The sequence below is a fragment of the Dermacentor silvarum genome, chromosome 3, assembly GCF_013339745.2.
Source record: "Dermacentor silvarum isolate Dsil-2018 chromosome 3, BIME_Dsil_1.4, whole genome shotgun sequence".
Taxonomy (NCBI): Eukaryota; Metazoa; Arthropoda; class Arachnida; order Ixodida; family Ixodidae; genus Dermacentor; species Dermacentor silvarum.
Window position 1 is genome coordinate 61605544 of NC_051156.1, and position 24046 is coordinate 61629589.

At 51.0% G+C, this 24046-nt stretch overlaps 1 pseudogene; it reads left to right on the top strand.

Annotated features, from left to right (window-relative positions):
- LOC119444421 (eIF-2-alpha kinase activator GCN1-like) overlaps positions 1-24046 on the top strand; it is a 152488-nt pseudogene that overhangs the window by 39254 nt on the left and 89188 nt on the right.

Sequence of the window (24046 nt, forward strand, 5' to 3'; positions counted from 1 at the left end):
AACAAAATTGGTTTACCCACCACGGTAGCCCAGTGGCTATGGCATTGTGCTGCGAAGCTAAAGGTCGTGAGCTCTATCCTGGCCAAGGCGGCTGCATTGCAAATGTGAAATGCAAACGTGCTCATGTACAGTATAGACCACTTATAACGTAACCGTTTATAGTGCAGGACCAGATATAGTACGGTCTTTTTAGACTCCCGTTTACCCTCCCATAGAACTCCCATGTATACGCATACCGTTTACAGTGCAGCCGCGTGAGACGAAATACCAGTCGTAATGCGGCTCCCGTGGGAAAATCTCGCCTACAAGGGTGGCAGCGAGCACACTTCTCAACAAGGTGCGTGCTCCCGGCCGGCGTATGCATTATTCAATGCAATCAAACTCGTGTTAATTTGGACTTATTTGACAGTGCATCAGTTAATTCGGACTACTTTCGGAGCTCAGTGAGCGAGGAGCGCTGCAAATGTGCGACGCAAAAGAGCAAGAACGGCACTAGCATCCAACCAAAACGAAGCGGCGGACTCCGCATTGCCACAGCCATCAGTTGAAATCGTACGTGAATGACAGCAACGCCGGAACGCTTCGAGCCTGTTTGTGCCTTTAAAGCCTGTATTTTTGCGTTTACCGCCGTGCATAACACCGCGTTGGCGGCGGGCTTTCGTAACTGCGTAGTTGTCATCCACGATCGCGTCGATAGCGGCCGCGGTTTTCTCTGCAGCGGTTGTGGCGAACAGTACTTTCGATTTTACTCGGTACGCGCGTCGGCCGCAGTGCCTAAAAAACTGCGTAGTCGCCATCGATGATCGCATAGATAGCGACCGTGGTTTCGACGGCCAGTTACAGCGACTGGACGACTCGGTGCGTGCGTCGGGCGCGTGCCTTGAGCACCGCAAAGTCGCCATTCATAATTGCATCGATAGCAGTCACGTTTTTTTTCCGCGGCGGTTGCGGCAAACTGTTGTTTCGTTTTGACTCAGTGCAAAGCTGTCGAGCTTGAAGAGCACCGGCTACATCGCGATTATGTTTTCGCCAGCTCACTGGAGAAGATGTGATCGCGCTGTGCACGTAATAGTACAAAGCGTGCCTACATGCTTGGTCTACATCTTTTGCATAGGTACAGGGCTTGAAAATCGTTGTTTTGGTTATAGTGCGGTGCCGCTTATAGTGCAGATATTCGCGACTCCGGCGACTTACGTTATAAGCGGTCTACACTGTATTTAAATTTAGGGCACATGTTAAGAACCCCAGGTGGTCTAAATTAATGTGCAGTTCCCCCCTACATTTTTTGGCATGACTCGCAATCAGATTGGGATTGGGACATGTTAAAACCCAATATTTTCTTTTTTGAGAAATTGATTAGTTCACACATAATTCACAACTCGGAGCGTAGCTAGAAACAAATGAAATTTTAATGTAGATTGGGCCGTGACCTCCAAAGAGGTGGAAGTAAGGAAAAGCTAATAAGTGCCCGACTATAGCCTAGTGCTAGTGAGTGACCCTTCCTGTTGTCCTGGCAAAGCAGGCCTCACAGTTGAGGAAATGTTCAGCCTGATTCAGGGATGAAGAACTGGGACCACTGCCTTTCCTGGGAAGTCTCTCTACCATCTGAGCTTACCAGGAGGCCAGCTGCACGGGGCTGAGTGAATCATTTTGGAAACTTTAAGTATGACTGGCATCTCATGCTGCAATGGCGCTTACAAACTAAGTTGTGTTCATTCGCTTCAGTGTAATTTGAAGGTTTGAATGCACTGCCTACTTCCTTCAGCCTGAATTTTCAAAATCATTTAAAACATGCTTCTTCATTGCAGGAGAACCCGAAGAACTTGCCTGTGGAGAAGATGCTTGAGACAGTTGTGGGACTTCTGGGAAGGACTACTGGACGTATTCAGGTACGGGGACGTGCAAAGGGTTCAGAGTTTATGGTTTGCATTCTAAAAAATTCTGATAATTCCAACCATCTCGGCACTTGCCAAAGATTAGCTCGGAGATAGGGACAGCCATGCGCAGCTGCAGCAAGGGTAGAGGAGAGGATAGGCTCCCCTTGCGCTGAAGGAATCGTCGGTTCTCTTTGTTTCTCCAAGCTACCACGCGTCTCGCATCCTCCGCGACTTGTCAAGCGACAAATGTCACCGCACTGTTTTCTGCATGCCTACGTCCCGCCGTGCGCTTTGACCCCTTTTCATGCAGAAGGACGCTTGCAAAAAACTTGTTCCTCTGCCCACATTTTGATACTTTTTTGCTAGATTTACCTGCCATACAGGCTCCAAGTACAGGCTTGAAATGGCCAAAAACTTTGTTAAATTGAAACCGTGTCACGAAATTACTTCGTTCATTGTGAAAAAGTATACACGGTTTTCAACGGAACTAAGATAGGGAAATAAAAATAGTTTGTTACATTGTAAATTTCCTTAATTCGAGGTTCATTATTTTGAGGTTTGACTGCATAACGAAGTGCCAATTTTGCGGACTTTGTTTGATGGAGTTTTAACTGTACAACAATATTTGGTACTTGCCCGCAGCGCCTGGCGCAGAAAGTGGCGGTCGACGTGTGCTTTGCCATCAGTGGCCTCGAGAACTGCAGTCGGGCCGATGTTGCCGAGGTCAAAGTCCTGCTCGGTGCCCTGTACTCACCCGAACTCGTAGTGCGGGAAACTGCTCTGCAGGTAAGCTGGCTGGATCGGTTTCTCTCTGGTAATGCTAACCTTGGGCTTCTGTGAGTAGGCAACCTACCGCAAGGTGCATTGTGGTCCTCCTGCTGTCTCTGTGGTCTCTGGTGCCGTTCGCAAGTCATGACAAACCAACTGTCCCAACAGTACATCTCTAACCCATGTGTTCCTCATCTCAGTGAGGTGTATGTAACACCACTTATTATTGGAGGACGCTTTCGGCCGCTATTTTACCTGGCCTAGGCTTGAATTGAGTGATTGCTTTCAGCAAGCCAAGTGTTACAAGAAGTCTGGGTTTTAGGAAAGGGTCACATAAGTGGAAGTAGCCACGGGGGGGCTTTCATATACAGACCACTTACAGTATAATCTCGTTACGATGGATCTGCGTACAACAGACATTCGGATACTACGTACCAATATGCGGCGTTATGTTGATCTTCCTATCTTTTCCATTGACTGAGCTTCGTATACAATGGATTCTTTACAACATACATTCGGATATAATTTACTAAATTATAAGGCTAGCAAGGCTGGTCAGCACTCCTTTACAGCAGACTTCTGTATCGCGGACATACCAAATTCAATAGCTTCCAACGTCAAACATCGCTTGGCATGCTTTCCGTGCCGGAACTGCTCCTGCAGGATGAACGCAGGCAGCCGTACTTGGTTTGAATTGATCGGGCTGCCTTTGACCACTTTTGATAAAATGACGGATGATTTGCAATGATTGCAGTGTCATCAGAATAAAAAAGGAAAGATAAAGAGAGATTAAAGACTCGGAGCACACAACTTCATATAAGCAGTCGCTTGTTAATATCGAAGTACCGATACTTAAGAATAGATGTCACTGATCTCCGTTCTACCGACGATCAGTTGTTTGTTGTTTGACAAGGTACCGTATTTAGTCGAATCTAATGCGCACTTTTTTCCCGATAAAACAGGTCCAAAAATTACGTGTGCGTTAGAATTGAGTACAACCCTAAATCTGCGTCACCATATAGCCGTTGGTATTTCAAAATGGCCTCTGTAAAGGCGAGAGCCTTTTGAAAGGAAAGAGCAGGCTTTGTCGTCGGGGACGGACAAGCCTTGAGACAAAGACACAATACGTCAGCTCGTCTTCAGGGTCTCATTTCTTGTTTTCTTTTTTGTGTCCATGCACCGAATTCCGCGTGCCACACGCGCTCCTCCAAACCTCTTTCTCGTCGGCTTCTGTGCGCAACACAGTGTAGCAGACGACGCTACCACTATACTTGAAATGGGCGTTTCAACACTGCCGGCACGAGATGTGCTAGGGGCATATTTCTAAAGGGTACAAATGCAGCACTGTTCGCGAGACTACCTGGCCGTTCGACAATTTCAAGCGACAGGCACGAACCACCCCATCAGCACCAGGAAAAGTATCCACTACTTTTCCCAGCGTCCAGCAAACTATTTACACATTTTCATCTGTTACAATAAGCACGTCATTTGTCGGTATTCGTGTTGGAGCGATCGCGGGTCTATTATGGGCATTTCTGAGTAAAATCAGATACAGTAGAACCTCGCTGATACGTTCCCGCCTAATACGATTTCCCGGCTCCTACGTTCGCAATCGCGAAAAATAAACATAACCCCATAGAGGAATGTGTTAATAGATTCCGGTTAATACGTTCCCGCAAAATACGTTTATTCGGCAGCAACGTTCAGCATTGCGGCAAACTGCGGTCGTATGATAAGTTCTGCAGCGAAAAATTATCATTCAGGTGTGCAAAAAGGCCGCTCTCATGTGCTTGTGGAGCGCTAAGTGGCAGACAGCCGCCGCGCGTCTTCTCTGCAGTGCTCAATCCCCCTTCGCGATTTCTCTGCATTGCTCGTTTGCCACAAGTGACGAAGCATGGCAGCAGCGGCGAGCAAATTGACCTTTGCGCTACCTCGCCCTCCTTCAACGCGAACTACTAAGCGGTGAAAACAGGCAGACGCGCTACGACTCGCCGAGATAGTAGCGGAGGTGGTGGTGGACGAGCCTCGCCTGAAGACGGCGACGGGAACGAAGGCTTGCGCCCACCGGCTACCTTTGCCGAAGCCTGCTGGCCTGGAAGCCTTACTGAAGCTTCTTTCGCACGAAAGACAACGAAAATGCGGACAAGGGTCTGAAATGTGTGCAAACGGAGTTGTTCCTGTCCAAGGGTGTGACGCACCAGCAGAAAGTACACTTGAAAATTTTGTTCGAATTAAAAGGACTTATTTTTGACGTATTTGTGCACCATAACGCTACGTACGAACGGTGCGAGTCGTGAAATATCACGGCACGCAAGCAAATAGCGAGCGAGGGCCACGGAACTGCCCACGTCGGCCAACGCTCGCATCCTGATAGCGCCTCTTCCTCTTCACAACCACAATATCTCTCTCTCTCTCGCATTCCGATAACGGCAGTGAACGAAACTTCAGGAAGCGGGCCGTGCCGGCACGGCGACGCGCGCGCGGAGACCGCGTCGAAGGTGACTGAGGAGGGCGGCAGGGAAGCGCATTTGGCCCCAGCAACCCCGTCGCTTCGGTGGCTCCCCTCGCCCTCCCTCTCAACTCCCTCGTAGCTCTCTCACCTTCGACTCTCCGTGCGCGCGCGCCGGCCCCGCGCCAGCTTAACCCGCTCCCCTAAGTTTCGTTTTCTGCCGTTGAAGCGAGCGTTGGCCGGCGTGGGCAGTTCCGTTGGCCGGACTGGGCCTCCACATCGCTTCCCTCTGCGCCGCAGCCGCTGCGTTGGCTGAGACGTCGGCGCGTACACGCGTGTTTCAGCGCGACGCTGAAACGACGACCTTACCATTCGAGAGAGGAAATTTTCGCCGTGGTATTTTTTTTCTTTCTTTTTTTATTTCTCCGCGCAGCATTGAGGGGTCTCTCCTAAGCTTTTGCTTTATGGCGGTGTCGGAGCATTGCCAGTCGGAGGTGCCTCCACCTGATTTGGCGTGTGCTGCTGAGAGCATTGTCGGTGCGCGGTTATGTTCGAATCAACCGTCGCAAATGCTTTCGCGTTCGAATTACCGAGCGTTCTCGCCCATTGGAATACACATAACTTTGACGGGACGACAGCGTCAGTTCTAATTAACGAGATTCGACTGTAACTATGTTTTGCAAGAAATAAATGTTTTCTGCCTTTGCACCTCAATATGGGCTTGTCAGCTTCAATTTTTACTGAATTCGGATCGTACGTTTTCCGAGATCGTACGTTTATTTTTCGCGTATTTTTTTAAAACGTGGGGTCTCACATGTGCTCTTGGGACAAAGGAACGACAACACACTAGTGCAAACAATCAAAAGGGCATTTATTGCACCTTTCATACACTAATGCACACTAGCCGAATTACAACCAATTGAACATTCACACGGGCGCGCGACAAATCAAGGAAGTCCGACTCACCGCGACCCGATAGCGAGCGAATACGTTCGCCCCATGCTATGACACCATCGCCCACTCGTTCACGTGTACAGTCACGCGAACGGTGGCGCGCTCGAATGATCTGTGTTCGTCCATACCGGTGTCCCGCTCTAAGCCTCGCGCGACGGTCGCGCGAAGCGGGCCGGCGCACGCGCGAAGCGTTCGTGCGTGTTGGTCGCCGATCCCCCGCCAAAGAGAGAGCGCCTCCGACCTTTTTCTCCCAAGTGACCCCGCCGTGTTCGGTGGCATCGCGACACTAGCGCCATCTCGCAACGCGCCGCAACCACCGCCGGGCTTAGCCACGCAGAGAAGCCGGACTACAGGAGACATGCGGGAAAAACAACATCAGGGGACGCGTGAGAGTCGCGCATCCCCACAACGTATGAACGAGGTTCTACTGTACTCTTTATACCACCACTTCCAGAAGTATTCTTGAATTTTTTGCCCTTGAATCCACGTTTCAAGCAGCTCAGTACGCATCGTGGGTTCAACGTTGAGTGCTTGTAAATTGGGAAGGACAGTGAGCCTCCGACCGTGCAAGAAATGAGCAGGAGTTAACACTTCTGGTCCATCCGGTGTAGCATACAGATATGTTAAAGGGCGACTGTTTATGGTGGTTTCAACTTCTAAAGACAGTGGCTAATTGCTTGTAATAGATGAATGATGTGCCAAGAGCCTTTCGGAGACTGCCCTAAATAGATCGAACCATGCACTCCCACAAACTACCCCACCAAAGAGCGCATTCTGATGATAACTTCCATGAGAAGCCATGCAAGCAAAAATAGTCTCAAAGTGCAGCTGCCTCGTAAGAGTTCATATAACGCACGAAGCTCTCGCGAAGCACGCTTAAAGCATAACACATTGTCAGAGTAAACAACGCGAGAGTAGCCACGGCGAAAGGTGAATTGGCGAAAAGCTTCTAGAAAGCATTCAGTGTTAGCATGTGTAACAAGCTCTAGATGAATGGCTCATACTACGGCACACGTAAAGATTACAACATAGCCTTTCACAACCGGTTCACCTCTAACAGCCTCCTTGCACGCATGTCGAGCCTAACTACTCTCTAGCCCAGCTACCGTAGCTTCCTCCATGTGCTGCAGTACACGTGCTTAGGCAATAGTCTACCGTCTGTCTTCACGTTCTCTGTGTCTGCTCTATCAGCATAAATTACCGAGTTCATCATGATGCCGCATTTAAGAGGAAAGTGATCATGTGTGCGGAGACGGACGGAAATCGGGCCGCTTCACAGGCGTCCGGATAATCCGAAACTTGCGTGTGGGACTCGCGCAAACAGGAGAGGATTTTCGTCATCAAAGCAACGCGGAATGGTTTCAGTGGACCGAAGCAGGACGTAATCTGCAACGATCCACTTCGGTGATATGATCGCCTTGGCCCTATCTTGAAAGCAATCTGCAACGGGGAAAGTCTGCGGCGCGTGGTGTTTTCGCCATCCATAAGTCGCGTTGAAGCGAGAGGCATGCTAGCACGAAGGTCAATTAGCTCGCCGCGCTTCGTCACTCAAGCGTTTTGACAGTTCGTTTCCGTGGTCAACGAGCGAGATGTGTTCATGTTTGCTTGTGCGTGCGTGACACCGTGCTTGTTAATTTATTTAGTAAGCGAATGTTTGCAAGTTTATACGTCCGATAAAACTGCTATCCTTACTACGTATAGCGGTCTACTAATTTTCTATCGCATTCGATGCTTCGCCTTTCGGACGAAACTGCAACTTTCTTTATTCGTCGCAACTTAGTGCATCGGGAGGAAATCTGTTTTTCCAAATGAGAGAAAGTTGTATTTCTGTTTGAAAGCATGAGGTGCGTGGTACTGTAAAGGACGTCACGGAAAACGGGTGCATGTTACAATCGAGGGCGCGTTAGAATCGTGTATGTACAGTATTTTAACACTGTCGGCCATCGACTCGCATCGTAAAAGAATTTTTAAAATATGAGCATAAAGGCGATATTTACCTCCCACTTATACTTGCATAATATTTTTGCCAAAGTTAAAAAAAGAAAAACAAAAACTTGTTCGCCCGGTAGCGCCACCTTTTAGAATAAATTGCTTTGGGGCATTTACGTTCAGCGCGGCGAGTGCTTTGTTAATCTTGTCATCCTGTGCATGCGGATGTGTCGGGATGTTAACGGTGTAATGGAGCTGAATGGATCAGCCAACGCCGTGCATCGCAAACCACCAGTAGCGACGAAGCGCAAGCAGATATCTCTGAAGGACAAGCTCGATATCATCGAGCAATTGAGAAGGGCAAGAAATAGGTGGACGTTGCTGTGGCCTTCAGCTTATCGAAGCAAACTGTGAACTCGATTATAAGCGCCAAGGAGGCTATTTTTGCAAAGCAACTCTCCAGAGAATTGCAGCCCCAGAAGTTTTGACTCCGTGAGGCTTTATTCCCCGACGTTGAAGAGGCCTTACTGGTCTGGCTTCGTGACGCCCGTTCGCAAAACATTCCCGTAAACGGTCTACTGTTGTGGAAATGTGCGGAGCAACTTGCCGTTGTTCTGAACCAAGAAGTGTTCAAGTGCAGTGAAGGTTTGCTCAACCGGATTAAATCAAGGCATGGAATCTAATCGCCTTCAAGTCCCTTTCTGGAGAGTCAGCCAGCATTTACGGCACTGTTGTAGCCGATTGTAAAACCGACGTCCTCCCAGTGCACCTCGAAGGCTATGCATCGCGCTATATTTTCAATGTCGACGAAAGTGGGATTTTTTTACAAGTTGAGGCCAGGAAAGACCTGTTTTTCAAAAGACGCGTGCCATGGCGGCAAGAATTCGAAGGAGCGCGTAAGTGTTCTCTTCTGCTGCAACATGGACGGGAGTGAGAAAGCAAGGCTGCTTGTTATAGGCAAGTTGAGAAGACCGCTATGCCTGCGGAAGGTGCATGTTCCCGTGGACTGGGATTCTAACAAAAGCACCCGGATGACAAGGGATATTTTCAACAAGTGGCTGATGGAGTTTGACAGCAAAGACTGGCTCAAACTGAAGGAGAGGATTTTTGCCAGCAAAGAGACGCGGAAGTAGACTAAAGCAAGACGTATTGTGCGACGATCCACTTCGGCAATACGATCACCTTGGCCCTATCTTGAAAGCGATCTGTGACGGGGGAAGTCCGCCGCGCGCCGTGTTATCACCGCTTACAGGTCGCGTTGAAGCGACAGGCATGCTAGCATGCAGGTCAATTCGCTCGCCGCACTTCCTCACTCCAGCGTTTTGACAGCTCTATGCATCGGTCAAGGAGCAAGATGTGTTCCATATTTGCTTCTGCGCGCATGACACCATGCTTGTTAATTTATTTAGTAAGCGAATGTTTGCAAGTTTATACGGCTGATAAAACTGCTAATCCTTACCTTGTCTAGCGGTCTACTAATTTGATTTTAGGCGAAGCATCAATGCTAATGCTGTTTGCTGTCGTCAATGCTAATGCTGTCCGAAAGCATGGGGTGCGTGGTACTGTAAAGGATTTTTATTTTTTTATTTTGTCCCGGAAAGTGGGTGCACGTTATAATTGAGGGCACGTTAGAATCGAGTAAATACAGTACTGCAACGTTACGTGCACTCGAACTTTAAGTTCCGCGACCTCAACAGTGGGGAACAACCGGCATCTATACTCCATAATGAGACGACGCAGCCGGCGTGTCTGGCGACGTCGCACGCGTGAATAGCTTCATTTCTATTTTTCGGCCGCCACACCGGCTACGCATTCCAATCGCTGAGCGGGCAGAATGACGCAGTGATGGGATTACGTGAAACCGCATCCGCTTTTGCTGCTCTCTGCGCATCAACAAGCATGGTGTCACATGCACAGCAGCAAACATAAAGAAATGTTACTCGATGACCACGGAAACTCTCTGTCAAAACGCTATAGTGAGAAAGCGCGGCAGCAGCAGCGAGCTATTTGACCTTCATGCTGCGTCTCACATGATCCCAAACTAAGCTGCGAAAAGGCAGCACATGGCAGACTGTACCCCCGTTGCAGATGGCTTTCAAGATACAGCGGCCCCGGCGGCTGCGTGCACGGTCACTTGCAGTAGAACCCCTCCCACCTCCCTACCCTCTCCCGGAGCCTTGTGTGCGACGGAAGACTGCGTGCTTCCTTCCCAGTTTCCTCCCTTGCGTGTGCGGGATTGAGTCGCGATCGCCGGCTCACCCTCGCACGCTTTCACACACACATACAGCATACGGTGCGCGTCGACTGTTTTATCGCCCTTGAACTTTATGCGGAACCTCACGGTGATGGCAGAAATGCGCCTGGAGTGTCCATATCATTGCTATCGCAATAAAATTGTTTTGGTTATAGTGTGGTACCGCTTATAGTGTGGATATTCGCGACTCCTGCGACTTACGTTGTAAGCGGTATACACGGTGCTCATGTGGACATGAGAGTATATAAAGTGCAAGGTGTGATAGGGGCCAGGAAGAATGTACGTGTGGTTGATGTGAGAAGCAATTCTGCGTTACACATACTTCTGGGTCTAAGAGTAGGTCGTGTTTCGATTCCTTTCTAACGTGCATTTATGTGTGTGCAGTGCCTGCTAATGCTCCAGCTGGTGGTCCCAACCAAGGAGACGGACCCTGCCAACAGCCTTGAGCTGGCTGCCCGAGTGTGGGTTGCGCGGTTCGATGCCAAGGAGGAGATCAAGGCCCTGGCTGAAAAGTATGCCCCTCTTTGCAGTCCCCAGTCTTGTTCTGCCATGGGCATGTGAATGTTGAAATTCCAGGTCAAACTGAATCATGTCTAACACAGTCGCTGACTGATAATTCGGTCTTGGAGGGGATCACTTAAAAGTCTGAATTATTACGAGTCTAAAAGAGTGGATTGGCCAGAAAAGAAGTGTCTTTATGCCACAAGGTGGCCAGAAGGAGCTTGTTAACCTGTTGCTGCACTTATTCGTTGCACACAGCTTTGTCAGTCTGTATTTTGACCATTGTCATGTGGTTGCTACAGATAGGCAAAAGTGCAGTTAGTGCATGCACCATCTCCATCCCCCGGCACCTTGCAACAGAGGTCAACCATTCTCCACCTGCCGAAGGATATCACATTTATTTATGACTTTCATTTTCTGGCATTGTCGTCGCATCGTTGCTGCCCTCGTTGGAGCAGACATTGAGGTTGGAGTTGGCGCCACTTAAAGCTGCTTGATTCCGTTTTACAAAAATGAATAACGGCAGATAGCAATGTCCCCTGAGATTGTGTCTCTGCTTAACTTGTAAAGGAACAAACGTGAAATGTGTGGGGCATCACAAAAACACAAATGTAGCCTTGATAGCCTTGACAACTTAGCAGATTCTCTTGGCTTGGCTTGTCCCTTGGCTTGGCTTGTCCCTTGGCTTGGCTTGGCTTGGCTTGGCCTGTCCTTAATTTGGGAGTGGTCTGTGACTACTGAGTTGACCAGGTCGCAGCATTAGCATCCTTTGCTACTTGTGGTTTTAAGAAGGTGCTGGCAATGTACTAAAACAAAACATCACTCTTACTGGTCATCTCGGTGACCAAATTTGTGCAGACAAAGTCCGAGATATCGGAACGGAGGGCTGTAAGGCATCCAAAATTTCAGTCATGCTCATGCATTATATCTACAGGATGTGTGGCAGGGGCGCGAAGTTGTCTGAATACTTGAGCACGTATAAATTATCTGTCAGCAACTGCAGTGGCTCAAAAAGTCAAGAATGGAATATTGAATTTGAATACAGTCGAACACAGATATGATATCCCAGTTAAAACAATCTATCGGTTGTAGCGACCACATTTCAGTACATTTACGATTTTGTGACTCTGCCTATTGACGCTGCTTCCAGATATAACGGAGTATTTTTAGATCGCCATGCTGTTCTAACGAATGCTTCGAATTTGGTCGCGGTAAAAAGAGGGCGCACGCAAAGTACGAAAGCACAGAAGCGCAACCAAACTGGGCACACTGCAGCGCTCACCCCGCTCCAGCCCAACCGCGACGATAATATGGCCTTCGAAATGAGCAAGCGACTGCCGCGTGAGGATTTCAGAAGCCGCAAAGATGGTCACGCGCTTACAAGGCACGGCTCCAGGGAAGCACGCCTCCAGGTAGGAGGCGTACAGCATAAACAGCCACGACAGCATCACTCTCGTTTTTTGCGCGGTTCTATGGGAGGTGTGCCGGGACCGTCGGAAAACGAACAGCTGGGGAACGTAACAGCGGGGTTCTACTGTAACACTATACGACGCTACGACGCCATCGTGACGCTCGCTCTTCGTTTCCGATGTCTCGCGCTTGTGCGAAACGACACGTGTCCACGCATCCTGTACCTGGTGTGACATTCCAAGCATGAGTGCTTCAACGAAAACGGAAAACGGGTGCGCGTTAGGATCAAGTTTATACGGTAAACGTTTCTTTTTCGAATTTTCATGCCGAACCTGCATATAACGAAATCCTCTTTATAACGAAGTTTTTTGGGGAACTTGTCAATTTCGTTATATCCAGGTTTAACTGTAGTTGAAACGGGAGTACCACAAGGTTCAGTACTTGGACCGATCTTGTTTTCCCTCTTTATCAATGATTATCCTCTCTCCTTGACCCACACGCAAGCAGCTCTGTATGCAGATGACACTGCCCTACTTATAGCACACCACTCTCTTCAGGAAGCAGAATTACGCGCTAATAATGAACTAGAAGTAACTTCTCAATGGTTTAAACGAAACAAATTACTGCTAAACACAAAGGAAACTAAGTATGTTGTTTTCACCTATAACCGATAAATGGTACCTGAAACATGTGGGCTGTACATTGGAGGAAATGCTATTGAGAAGCTAAACGCACATACTTACCTTGGCGCGACTCTCGATTCATCATTCCATTGGGCGACTCACATTGATCATCTTTGCAAAAAACTAAGCTTTGGATGCTTCACGTTATTTAAGGCTCGAAAATATTTCAATTTACAGACACTTCGTATATTATATTTTAACGTATTTCACTGTCACCTAGCATACTGCATAGAATCATGGGGCTACACGTATGCTTCGTATTGCTCGGTGGTTAGCATCCTGCAAAAAAGAACTGTACGAACCATCGCATCAGCGCCCAAGAACGCACCATCCACAGAGCTTTTCAGAAACCTCAACATAATGCCATTTAATGTCGTTATGCAATATAAAAGTGCTACATTAGTACACAAAATAATTTACAAGAACATACCCTATCATTCATCAGTTTTAGTAAAAACCAGGTGTAACACTCGACAGGCGAAAAAAAAATCTTATCTGCCGGTAGTCCACAATGTTTACGGTCGTCGAACAATATCCTATGTCTGCCAAATATTGCGCCCTCACTCAAGAGGCTCTTTCTTTCCTAGAGCTACCAGTCACCATATTAATATTGTACTTGCAAGTTGCTGCTGATATTGTATACATGCCGCATTGATGCTGTAATGTTCATGTTAACATTGTACTCTCTAATTGATTCTGTACTTACACAACCTTTTTGAAATGGGTCATAACTAGCCATATCGGCTATGGATCCAGATGCAGTCACAATCATTTTTGTATAACTTTTTAGTGCAATAAAACATTCTTCTTCTTCTTTCCATAAATCCCATGATGGTCGAACTGCAGTGTGCATTGATACTTGCATGCGGTTTTACTTTTCATGGTGATTGATAGTACAGTCAAACCTCGTTAATACGTACCTGCTTAATGCGTAATTACGGTTTAAACGTACTCATGAAGATTCCCCCACCCAGCCCCCATTGAACCCCACATATTGGCTGACCGCTTAAGCCGTAGTCACTCATTGCCCACCAAACGGTTAGTGCGTACTATTTTTCTTTATTGTTCTACACGCACAGGCACAAAATCTCATGTGCGCAGAATTTCGATTCTCGAGTTGCGACGCCCGAACGACAGTCGCTAGTGATAGTAAGCTTAAAACATGGCCACCATGACGTATTTCCTGCTCGTACAGCTGTTGCCGATTGCCGCGCACAAAAGCATGGCCTTCGAGATAAGTTCCCGGTAGCGCAGAGAAGCTGCCGGTAGGGGGTGCGAATTCGCTGTCGCTGTCGGATCCAGTTCAAGTAGTAACCACGCAGAAGTGCATTTTATTGCGAAGCGCATTTTTGCTGTCACCGTGGGCATCGCTTTGAGGTTCCGTGTAAAGTCCAAACACGACAACATCGTCGCCGCGCGCCGTACGCTGTGTGTGCAAGTGAAAGCATGCGGCGGTCAGCTGACTTAATCTCGGAGAAAAGGGAGGGGGAGGGGGCGGAAGCGCGCTTTCTCGCTAAGCACGGCGAAGGAGGCGTGGCGTTTACTTCGGCCGCCGTATCTTGAAAGCGATCTGCGATGTGGAAAAAGTATGCACCCGTGCAAGCTTATCTTCAAAGCGAACTGGAGACAAGGTGCCACTAGTGCTGTAAGCTTCGTATGCGCTGTGCTTTCGACGTCTAATTCGCATTGAAGAGAGAGACTGCACGCTTGCTGCTCGCGACTCCTCACTCCAGCGTTTTGACAGCGAATTTCCGTGGTCATGGAACGAGAGGGGTTCGTGTTTACACCGTGTTTACACTGTGCTTGCTGTTTTAGTTAGTAAGCGGGTCCTCATGGACAAACTGGCTCACGGCCTTATCGAATTCGAAGATGCCGTCGTCGCGGTGAGGCCGCCATGACGGCAAGTGCAGATTACCGATTTTTTTGCTGCCCACCCGTACGTAAAGCCTGTCTGAGTGTGTGTGTTTGAGAGCATCGTGACGTAGTTCTTTTCCGGCCGGTAAGTAGCCGCTAAACTGACATTGGCAGCTTATTCGTATATCGTTTAGTGCGTACCTAAACGTCGTTCCCGGCCAACTACGTATTAACGAGGCTTGACTAACTTACAGGCGTGCGTGATTTGTTCACGTCGTGCATATTTGTCCATGGTGCAGGTTGTGGCGCGAGCTGAAACTGGAGCCCGAACCCGAGTTGTGCGCTCGTCTGCTGTCGGACGTGATGCACCCGCAGGCAGAGACGCGCAGCACGGCTGCACAGGCCCTCAAGTCGCTGCTGCAATCCTTCCCCGACTGCCTGCACGACGTGCTGCTCCAGCTCATGGACGCATACCGCCAGCATCTGCAGGTTCGTGCCTCAATGCGTCGGGTCTCTCTGTAAGAGCAGGTGCCGTATCAACTGTGCCAAGCGGCTTCTGGCTGTCTCGCATAATGTAGACCGATAGCACATTGAAGATGGTAAGTGAGTGAAGTAGTGACTGTGAGCTGCAGTGTGGCATGCTTACGATGCTTTTAAAAAGCAGCCGCTTTTGTGGACTGCCCTCCATTTCGTAGTGCTGTGGCAAAGCACTGCAAGCGCAACAACGTTTGCATTGTCTCCAAGATATTGGAGTGCTTGTTGTCTGTACCGCATATGGTGGAGCATAATATCGGAAGTCATCGTTTCGCCATATTGCAGTCATTAACACTTGCTGCCAGAGAAGCAGAACGTCTTTTGCGCCATCTAAAATGCATCACCACTATGTGAAATTTCTGGTGGCAAAGTTGTGGTTGGCCACAAGTGAACCCTGCAACAGCTATTTACCATTGTGTGTAGATCAAGGAGCTATGGGAACAAAACCGAAAGGATTAACAAGTAAACACATTTATGTTCTTTTGTGTTTGCGCATTTGTTACAAGATGGCGACGACGGATGAATTGAGAAGCGGAACGGCGAAACTTAGGGCTTTCGAACGATACCAAGATGGCGGCGCTCGGTGGCAGGAAATACGAGCTATGTCTCCGTGAATTGCAGTGATATTGCGCGATTTAAAATTGTTTTCTCGCCCTTCGCACTGATGAATAAATCTTTTTCGGCCACTTTTAGTGCGTTTTCAGCTAAACCATTTTGATACAGCGTAGATTAGGCGTTGCAAATACCGAAGCGTGTGGTTTTCAAAAATCTATTTTTCTCGCAATTTTCGCGATCTGATCCCCTATCCCCCCATAATTTAGTCAGTTTTAATTGTGTTTCGATGATACGAATTTCGGCTAATACGAATATTTTTCGTGACCCCGTGAGATTCGTATCATCGAGATTCCACTGTATATCTGCCTCACAGAGCGGATGGTGCCCTGATCGAGTGGCTGACCGAGCGCTGTCGTGTTGGGCGGCGACAACAGCAGCCTGATGCTTGCCAAGTTATCCAAATCAACATGCGCCGACGCGTTGTCGAGCACAATAAGTGCATTCCTTTGCTGGGTGGCAAAGCGCCAGTCCAGTTGGCACATGTACTCTTTGAAAAGCTGAGCGGTCATCCACGCCTTTTTGTTGTTTTTATAAGCAACACTGGATGGCAGACGGGCGCCTGTGAAGCACCGCGGATTTCTGTACCTGGGCCGATCAACACGAGTGGCAGATTCTGACTACCAGTCATGTTCACGCCGAAGGCGACCGATATTCGATCATTTGCGTGTTTACCGCCGGTGCATTTTTTATTTTTAAATGCCAGTGTCCTGTTACGAAGCAGGCAGTAGAGAAGTGCCGATTCATCAAAATTAAAGATGTTGGCGGCAGTGCAGGTTGCCAAGGCTTCCTGCGAAAGGTCATTCTGCCACTCATCGCCGCCGTCTCTGTCTGCTGCAGCAGCCTCACTGCACACAGCTTTTCCGACTATGCCGTAGAGGACTTCGAATCGCAACAGCCAGCCATTGCAGCTGGCAAAACCACTGCAGTTAAGCTGAGCCGCGGAAGCTTGTGCTTTCTCGGCCAGAAGGGGACCACTAATCGGCAAGTTCAAGCTCCACGCCTTTTCAGCCGAAGCAGCAGTGCTTTTTCCACTTCAGGAAAAGCCGAGTCCCTCATATGGCACCTCTTCAAGCTGTTAACTGTGCTTCTTCTCAACTTTTCACAAGCGTTCCACACATCACACACAGTGGTCAAGGGCGAGTCCTTTTCACGGGCAACCACAAATTTTTTTGTTGCATTCTCAATGCTGCGAGTAATTTTCAGTTTTTCTTTCACGCTCAGAATGTGATACTTCGGCATAATTCAGTCTTATGTGCCAATTCAGCCATGCCCAATGCACATGAGACAAGAAAAAAAAAAAACTCCAATAAACACGACATGCCATAGCAAAGACTGGTGAACACTACGACAACACCACGACAGCAAACACACTGATGGAATGAAGAAAAAAAAACGTGCTTCTGCGCGATTGCTACTGAAATTGGATTGGATCCGACGACGACAGCGAAGTCGCACCCGTACCGGCAGCTGGCAGCTTCTTCATGTTACCGGAAGCCAATCTCGAATACCATGCTTTTGAGCGCTACAATCGGCAACAGCTGTATGAGCAGGAAGTACATCATGGTGGCCATGTTTTAAGGTCACTATCACTGGCTACTGTCGTCTTGCTGTCGCTACTCCAGAATCCAACGTCTGCATACATGAGATTTTGCCGATTTTGTGCCTGTGCTTGTTGAGCAAGAAAGAAAATGCAGTAAAAGCTTGTTAATTCGCACAAGCGAACTTTTGGATAATTCGAATTGACTGTTGCGGCCTGGCCATGCATCATGGGCTTATGGGCAAACTAACTCTCTATTTCGCACTCGCAGAGGCTGCTCCTTCATTGATTCAAATTGCGTGCCACCACGGGGTGATTAAAAAAAAACGAAGCCGCAATAAGTGGTTATGACGATAGTGCTGGCCGAAAATGGAAAGCAGAAAAAGTGCCATGCCCTGGAGCGTTTTGTCAGCCAAGCAAGGGTGGGCATGGCCTCCGAGACGAGAAGATAGCGCACTCACTCCCACTCTTGGAGGCCACAGAGTGGGCTACTGGAAGCCAAGCCCAGCCAAGCCAGCAGAAAATCCAACATGGCGGTTTTTAGGATTGGGTAGTGTGATTCGGAACGAGCGATTTAGTCCAGAAAATCAATCGTTGGGGCAGAAAAATAAGTTGCTAAATTGCATTACCTCTCTGGTGACTCTGACGGTGTATTTATAAAGTCCGGAATATACATTGTCATAAAAATCCGTAGGCGACTGTGGCGCTCAGTGCGGGCGCCCATTTTTCAACTTAAGGGAGGGGAGGGGATGAAAAATAACTTTTTTGTTTCTTGACAGAAAGGGCTGAACTTTGGCACACACGCTGTACATTGCAATAGAGAGGCACATTTAAAATTTCATTAAGATATCTTCATTAATTTTTGTTTTATAAGAATTTACAAATGTTTACAAGTTCCTTGCTCGTGGAAAGCCTGGCACAGTAACGAAACATGGTACAGAACTGGGAATACTTTGTATGTTTGCCCAAATGTCTAATCTATATCAAGACAGTGTTAGATTCTTTTTTAGTGCCCTCATAATTTTTTACTCAACATGACATGCATGTGACTTGTGTTTCATTGCATAGAGCCATGTAGTTATTTTGAAATAATTAAATAATGGAAAAATAAATGAACATTTCAAGACTGTCTTGATGTGCAGCACAGTTTATGGATCACAGCAAAACAAACTATCAAAATCGGTCCAGCCATTGTTGTGCTATGCTTTCCACGAGCGAGGTGACCGACAAAAAGAACACAATTGAGAAAACGAGCTGCAAAGTTTTGCAAGCAGTGCAGGTTTATAAGAACGCATCAGGGTGGGAATTTTTGGCATCAGTGCTGTCAAGCATCTTCTTGCACCTTTGCCTCTTTGTTTGGTGGGCTTTGAGAATTTCACAGCCTGGCTAGTCCATCAAATTGAACTTCCGTTCAGTTGCGGACATCGCGCGAAGGGAGTCACGCACGCTGCATGCTCGCGATTCTGCCCTCACCGCTGACACGAAACGCAGCTTGGGGCGCGCTGAATGGTGCGCCGTTCGGGCGACTATTTGTCCAGTGAATCTTCGGTTATCACACTGTAGCTCGTCTACGGTTGGGGCTTGCTCGGAGGCGGCGTGTCCGTGTCACACGATGCATTGAACTAAGTACACCGTCTTTGCCGGCGATGGTGACCTTTGACTCGCGTCGATACGATCTCGGCTGATTCGCGCGGCTGTTGTGGGGATCGAGGTGCCTTCCCGCGCCTCGTCCCCCAGCTCGCGCGTGGCGCTTAGCTCGATCCCCGGGAACCGCCGCCGTAACGGCAACATGGCGGACACGGCTAGCGCGCCGGACTTACTTTCCCGCGCAAACCGTGCTTCTCCCCCCCCCCCAGAATTGGACTTGCCCCGCGAGACACGTCACCGGGACGCGCCCTGATTGGCCTCCCGCGCGGCGGCCCCTGGGCACCCTCTCCACCCGAGCTCTCGCCCGCTGAGCGCTTCCTCGCCGCGGGAGAGGCTCACAGGCTTGCAACGAGGTGGTTACATGAGACCTTTGTTCTCGCGACTCCTCGTTATCGCGCTTGGCGGACCGCTACCCGGTTAGCCCTAGCGCAGCGGGCGCGCGTACTCGATCGGTCTTGCGGCGAGCCTTGGCCCATAAGCGCCGTGACTGTAGCACTGAGCTGTACCTTGGGTGAATAAACCCGTGTTTGTTGGCGATCTGACTCCGGAGCCTTCTCTGCGCCGTGTCGGAGAGTCGACGAACCCTGCCGTAGCGCCTTTGTGCGTTGCGGAGTGGAGGAGCGTCGTGCCCTTTCCTGACCGTCGCTCGTAGGGTAAGCCTTGTGCAAACCCATCTCCACATAACTGGCGCCCAACGTGGTTTCGGCATGGCATCAGAGCAGGCCCCTTCACGGCCCTCGTTCCTGCCTCACCCCCTGGCTGCGGACTTATCGTCCTTCGGAGTGAACGACACCGATAGCACGAGGTAGGTTCGCCTTCGCGACCCTCTGCTTTCGGCCACCGGGAACGATCCCTTCCTTGGAGCGCCCTAGGTGATGTCGACAGCTCGGATGTGTACGCTAGTCCTATATAGCCACGCCAGTTACGGGTTTTATCAACTGTTTGAGACGCGCGGGGAGCAGGTGCCTACTAGCCCCTCCGGCGTACTGTCTCCGCTCGCTGGCCTTTGTCCCGAGCTCAGTTGTGCCCAACGTGTCGCATCGGAGCCACCCCGCTTAGATGCTCGCACGAATACACTCGCCGGCGTCCCTTTGTCCCGAGCGTCGTTCGCCGCGCCATGTGCCGCATCGGAGCCACCCTGCTTAGATGCCGGTACGAATACGCTCGCCGGCCTCCCTTTGTCCCGAGCGTCGTTCGCCGTGCCATGTGCCACATCGGAGCCACCCTGCTTAGATGCTCGCACGAATACGCTCGCCGGCCTCCCTTTGTCCCGAGCGTCGTTCACTGCGGCATCGGAGCCACCCTGCTTAGATGCCGGTACGAATACGCTCGCCGGCCTCCCTTTGTCCCGAGCGTCGTTCGCCGCGCCATGTGCCGCATCGGAGCCACCCTGCTTAGATACGCATACGCTCGCTGGCCCACCTTTGTCCCGAGCGCCTTTCTCGGACGAATACGCCGCGGTGCCGCCTTCCCGCTACGCCGTAGGCGCGAGCTCGCTCGCTGGCCTTCCTTTGTCCTGAGCGCAGTTCGGTGTCCCGTGCGCCGCAGCTGAGCCTCCCTGCCTCGCTGTTGGTGCAAATTGCTCGCTGGCCTCTCCTTGTCCCGAGCACAGCTGGGAAGCAATGTCGAGCGCGAGCCTCCTCGCTCAGCCGACAAAGTCGCCGCGTTTTCCGCCTACCGCTTGTCTCACGCGCATCCGAGCGACATTTTCGACGTGCGTGAGTCACCCCGCTCCGCTGTCGATCCGTCTGCCGGTCATGTGAGGCCTCATGCGCCTGTCGGAGCGGCAGCCCAGCTCTTCTCTTTGCCGTTTACTGGCCCCATTGGGTCGGTTGTGCATTGAGCGGACCACCTGTCCGTTGGTCCTTTTTGCTCTCCGGAAGTTGGCGTTAGCGTCCTTGCCGTTTGCCGTGGAGACGTACAATCCGGCTTAAGCACTTGTGCGAGCCATCGGGCCGCCTCGCGCGCTGGGCGTTGACATGGCAGTGGTACCTTGTTCTGCGCTACCGGAAAGGGAGTTCATACGTGGTGGCGGATGCCTTGTCGCGAGCCCCTGTTTCGGCATTTGATCCTTTGGTCCGCCACTCCCGTGAGCATTCGCACCAAGTAGAAGCCGGAGCCTCAGTCTCCAATGGCTCAAAAGGCGTGAACCTCATGCACTTAGTAGAGACCGGAGCCTGTGTCTCCAATGGCTCGAAAGGCGCGACCCCCGACGGCGAAGCGATCCTCGGATTGCCAGCCCCGGGAGAGGACGTTTACCTGGTGGATCCCGTTACCTCATCGGGTATTGTCTTCAGCAGGCAAGAGCTGCTAAAGGCTCAGCAGAGCGATCCATTTTGTAAATAGCAATCGTTGACGGGCTCAAAGAGCCGAGCTCCCAAGAGGAGCGGGGCGGCAAAGCCGCCGGGCGCACCCGGACAGCTGGTATTGCTGTTGGCGCCGAGTGCCACGCAGCTTGTATTGCTGCGGGCACGTTCGATATGTATCTGCTTGACGCCGATAAAGCTCTCCTGCGCTATATCCCATCTGAGGAGGCTCCCCAGGAGTCTTTCAAGGTGGTGATACTCCGCAGTCTAAGGAAAGCCACCCTGAGCTATTTCCACGACTCGCGGGTGGCCGGACATGCGAGTGGCCTTAAGACTTTCCAAAAGTTGTGCCGCTCCGCTACCTGGCCAGGCATGAAGCGTGACACTCTTCACTACGCCCGCTAATGCCGCGTGTGCCAATGTATGAAGCCTCGCGCGGGCAAACCCCCCGGGCTCATGCAGCCAATCGACAGCCAGCTACCCTGGCAAGTCGCGGCCTGTGACATTATGGGACCTTTTCCCAGAAGCCGGCGAGGCTACGTTTTTCTCCTGGCTGTCACAGATCACTTCACGAAATAGGTTGAACTTTTTCCCCTTCGGAAGTTAACGGCACACGCAATCTGGGACAAGTTGACCGAGGTCTTTAACCGCTTTGGTTTTCCGGCGGAGCTGATAACGGACAACGCGTCCTACTTCACGGCCAAGATGTTCGTGGATGCGTGTGCTGCCTTTGGCATTAAGCACCGCAAGACAACCACGTATCACCCACAGGCCAACCCGACAGAACGGATTAACCGGAACCTCAAGCCCTTGCTCGCGGCCTTTGCCCAGCAACATAGGGATTGGGATGTCTGTCTTAACGAGATAGGCTTCTCCTTGCGGTCCACGGTGAACCGTTCGACTGGGTACACGCCCGCTTTCCTCAACTTCGGGAGAGAGCTGCCAAACCCCATGGACCGCGTTCTGCGGACCGGCAGCAGGTCGTGCGCCACGAAAGCCGGCCTTTCCGGCTACGCGGCGGAACTGCGCTCACGGATGGACGCGGCCCTTGACCTGGCCCGTTCCAACCTGGCAAAAGCGTGAGCTGGACAAAAGGTCCAATACGACCGGTCACATAGGGACGTGCACTATGGTGTCGGCGATCTCGTCCTCAGACGCAACCATGTCTTGAGTGACGCCGCCAAAGGCATCTCTGCCTCCCTGTCGGCCAAATGGTTGGGCCCGTACCGAGTGCTGACCAAAATGTCCCCTCTGGTATACAAGCTGGCTGACTCCCAAGGGAGACCAGTCGGCGGTCCAGTTCACGTCTCAGACCTCAAACCTTTCGTTGCCCGTAGCAACGACTGGGGAGAGGGGGAGGCGGTCAACGAACCGCAGGCAAACCGTGATACGGCTGGTCCCAGGCCACGCCACCGGTACAACCTACGGAAACGCACCTAGGCAGGTTTTCTCCCACCAGCTGGTAGCCGGACTTTATTCCCTACCACGCCGATGAACGGAGAGACACAGCTACGGTGCGAAGGCGCACGTTGAAGTGGTGACAGGCCCTTTTGGCCTAATATACCCTCTCGTGCTCACCCGCCTTCTGAGGCGCCTAGTCAGCTTTCTCCCACTAGCAGGTAGCTGGACTTCATTCCCTACCATGCCGGTGAATGGAGAAATGTAGCTGCGGTGCAAGGGCGCACATCGAAGCGGTGACAGGCCCATGTGGCCTAATATACCCTCTTATGTGTTGCCCAAGCCTCAGCCTGGCTAACGCCCCTTTTTGGGCTGTCAGCCAGGCGGGCAACTTCCTTGGCACGCCGGCTATGCCGGGGGGCGTTCCTGTCCTTCACCTTGCGTCGTCCAGTCTGCTCCCTGCGCCTGGCTCCACTGTGCCACCAGTCTTGCTGACCACGAAACCGGCTGTCCCTGGTCTTACCATGCTAGCCTGTTGCTGACCTCAAGGCCTGCTGCTCCTGGTCCTTCCGCCATGAATGACTCCTGCCTCTGGGGGCCACGAACCCGTGCCAGCCTTGCCTCCTGCTGCCTAGGCTGCCGCTAATTATGGCTGGTCCCCAATCAGGCGCTGACCTCTGGCCGAGGAGGGTCACTCCGGCTGCCGCTGCTGACCTGGCTGCCGGTTATCCCGGCCTGCTGTTCCTGCGCAATCCGGGGAGCCCAGTGACTTCTGTGGTGGCTGCTGCGCCAAAATGGCAGCCACGCCTCGCGCGTTCCTGGCTGCTCCAGTCCGGTGGACCTCCAGTGTTGCTGGCTGAACCATGGTGCTGCCCTGCCCCGTCCTGCCTGGGCTGCTGACTCTTCCACCTGGCAGGGGGTCCTTCCAGTGTGCGGAACTTTGGTGGCCAAGGCAAACCCCTGGCTTTGTGTCAAGAGAAGCGACGTCTTCACCTTCTTGGACTGCTGTGGCCCCTTCTCCCTGTCCTGGTCCTGAGGAAGATGACGACACCCTCTTGGACTTTGCCCCGTTGGCTTAGCCCTCTTTGGCTGAGTCAACCTTGCCACTTGGCCTCGGTCAGCCACTTAGGAGGCTGGCCTCGGTCTTTAGGAGGGGGGAATGTGGGGATCGAGGTGCCTTCCCGTGCCTCGTCCCCCAGCTCGCGCATGGCGCTTAGCTCGATCCCCGGGAACCGCCGCTGTAACGGCAACATGGCGGACACGGCTAGCGCGCCGGACTTACTTTCCCGCACAAACCGTGCTTCTCCCCCCCGGAATTGGACTTGCCCCG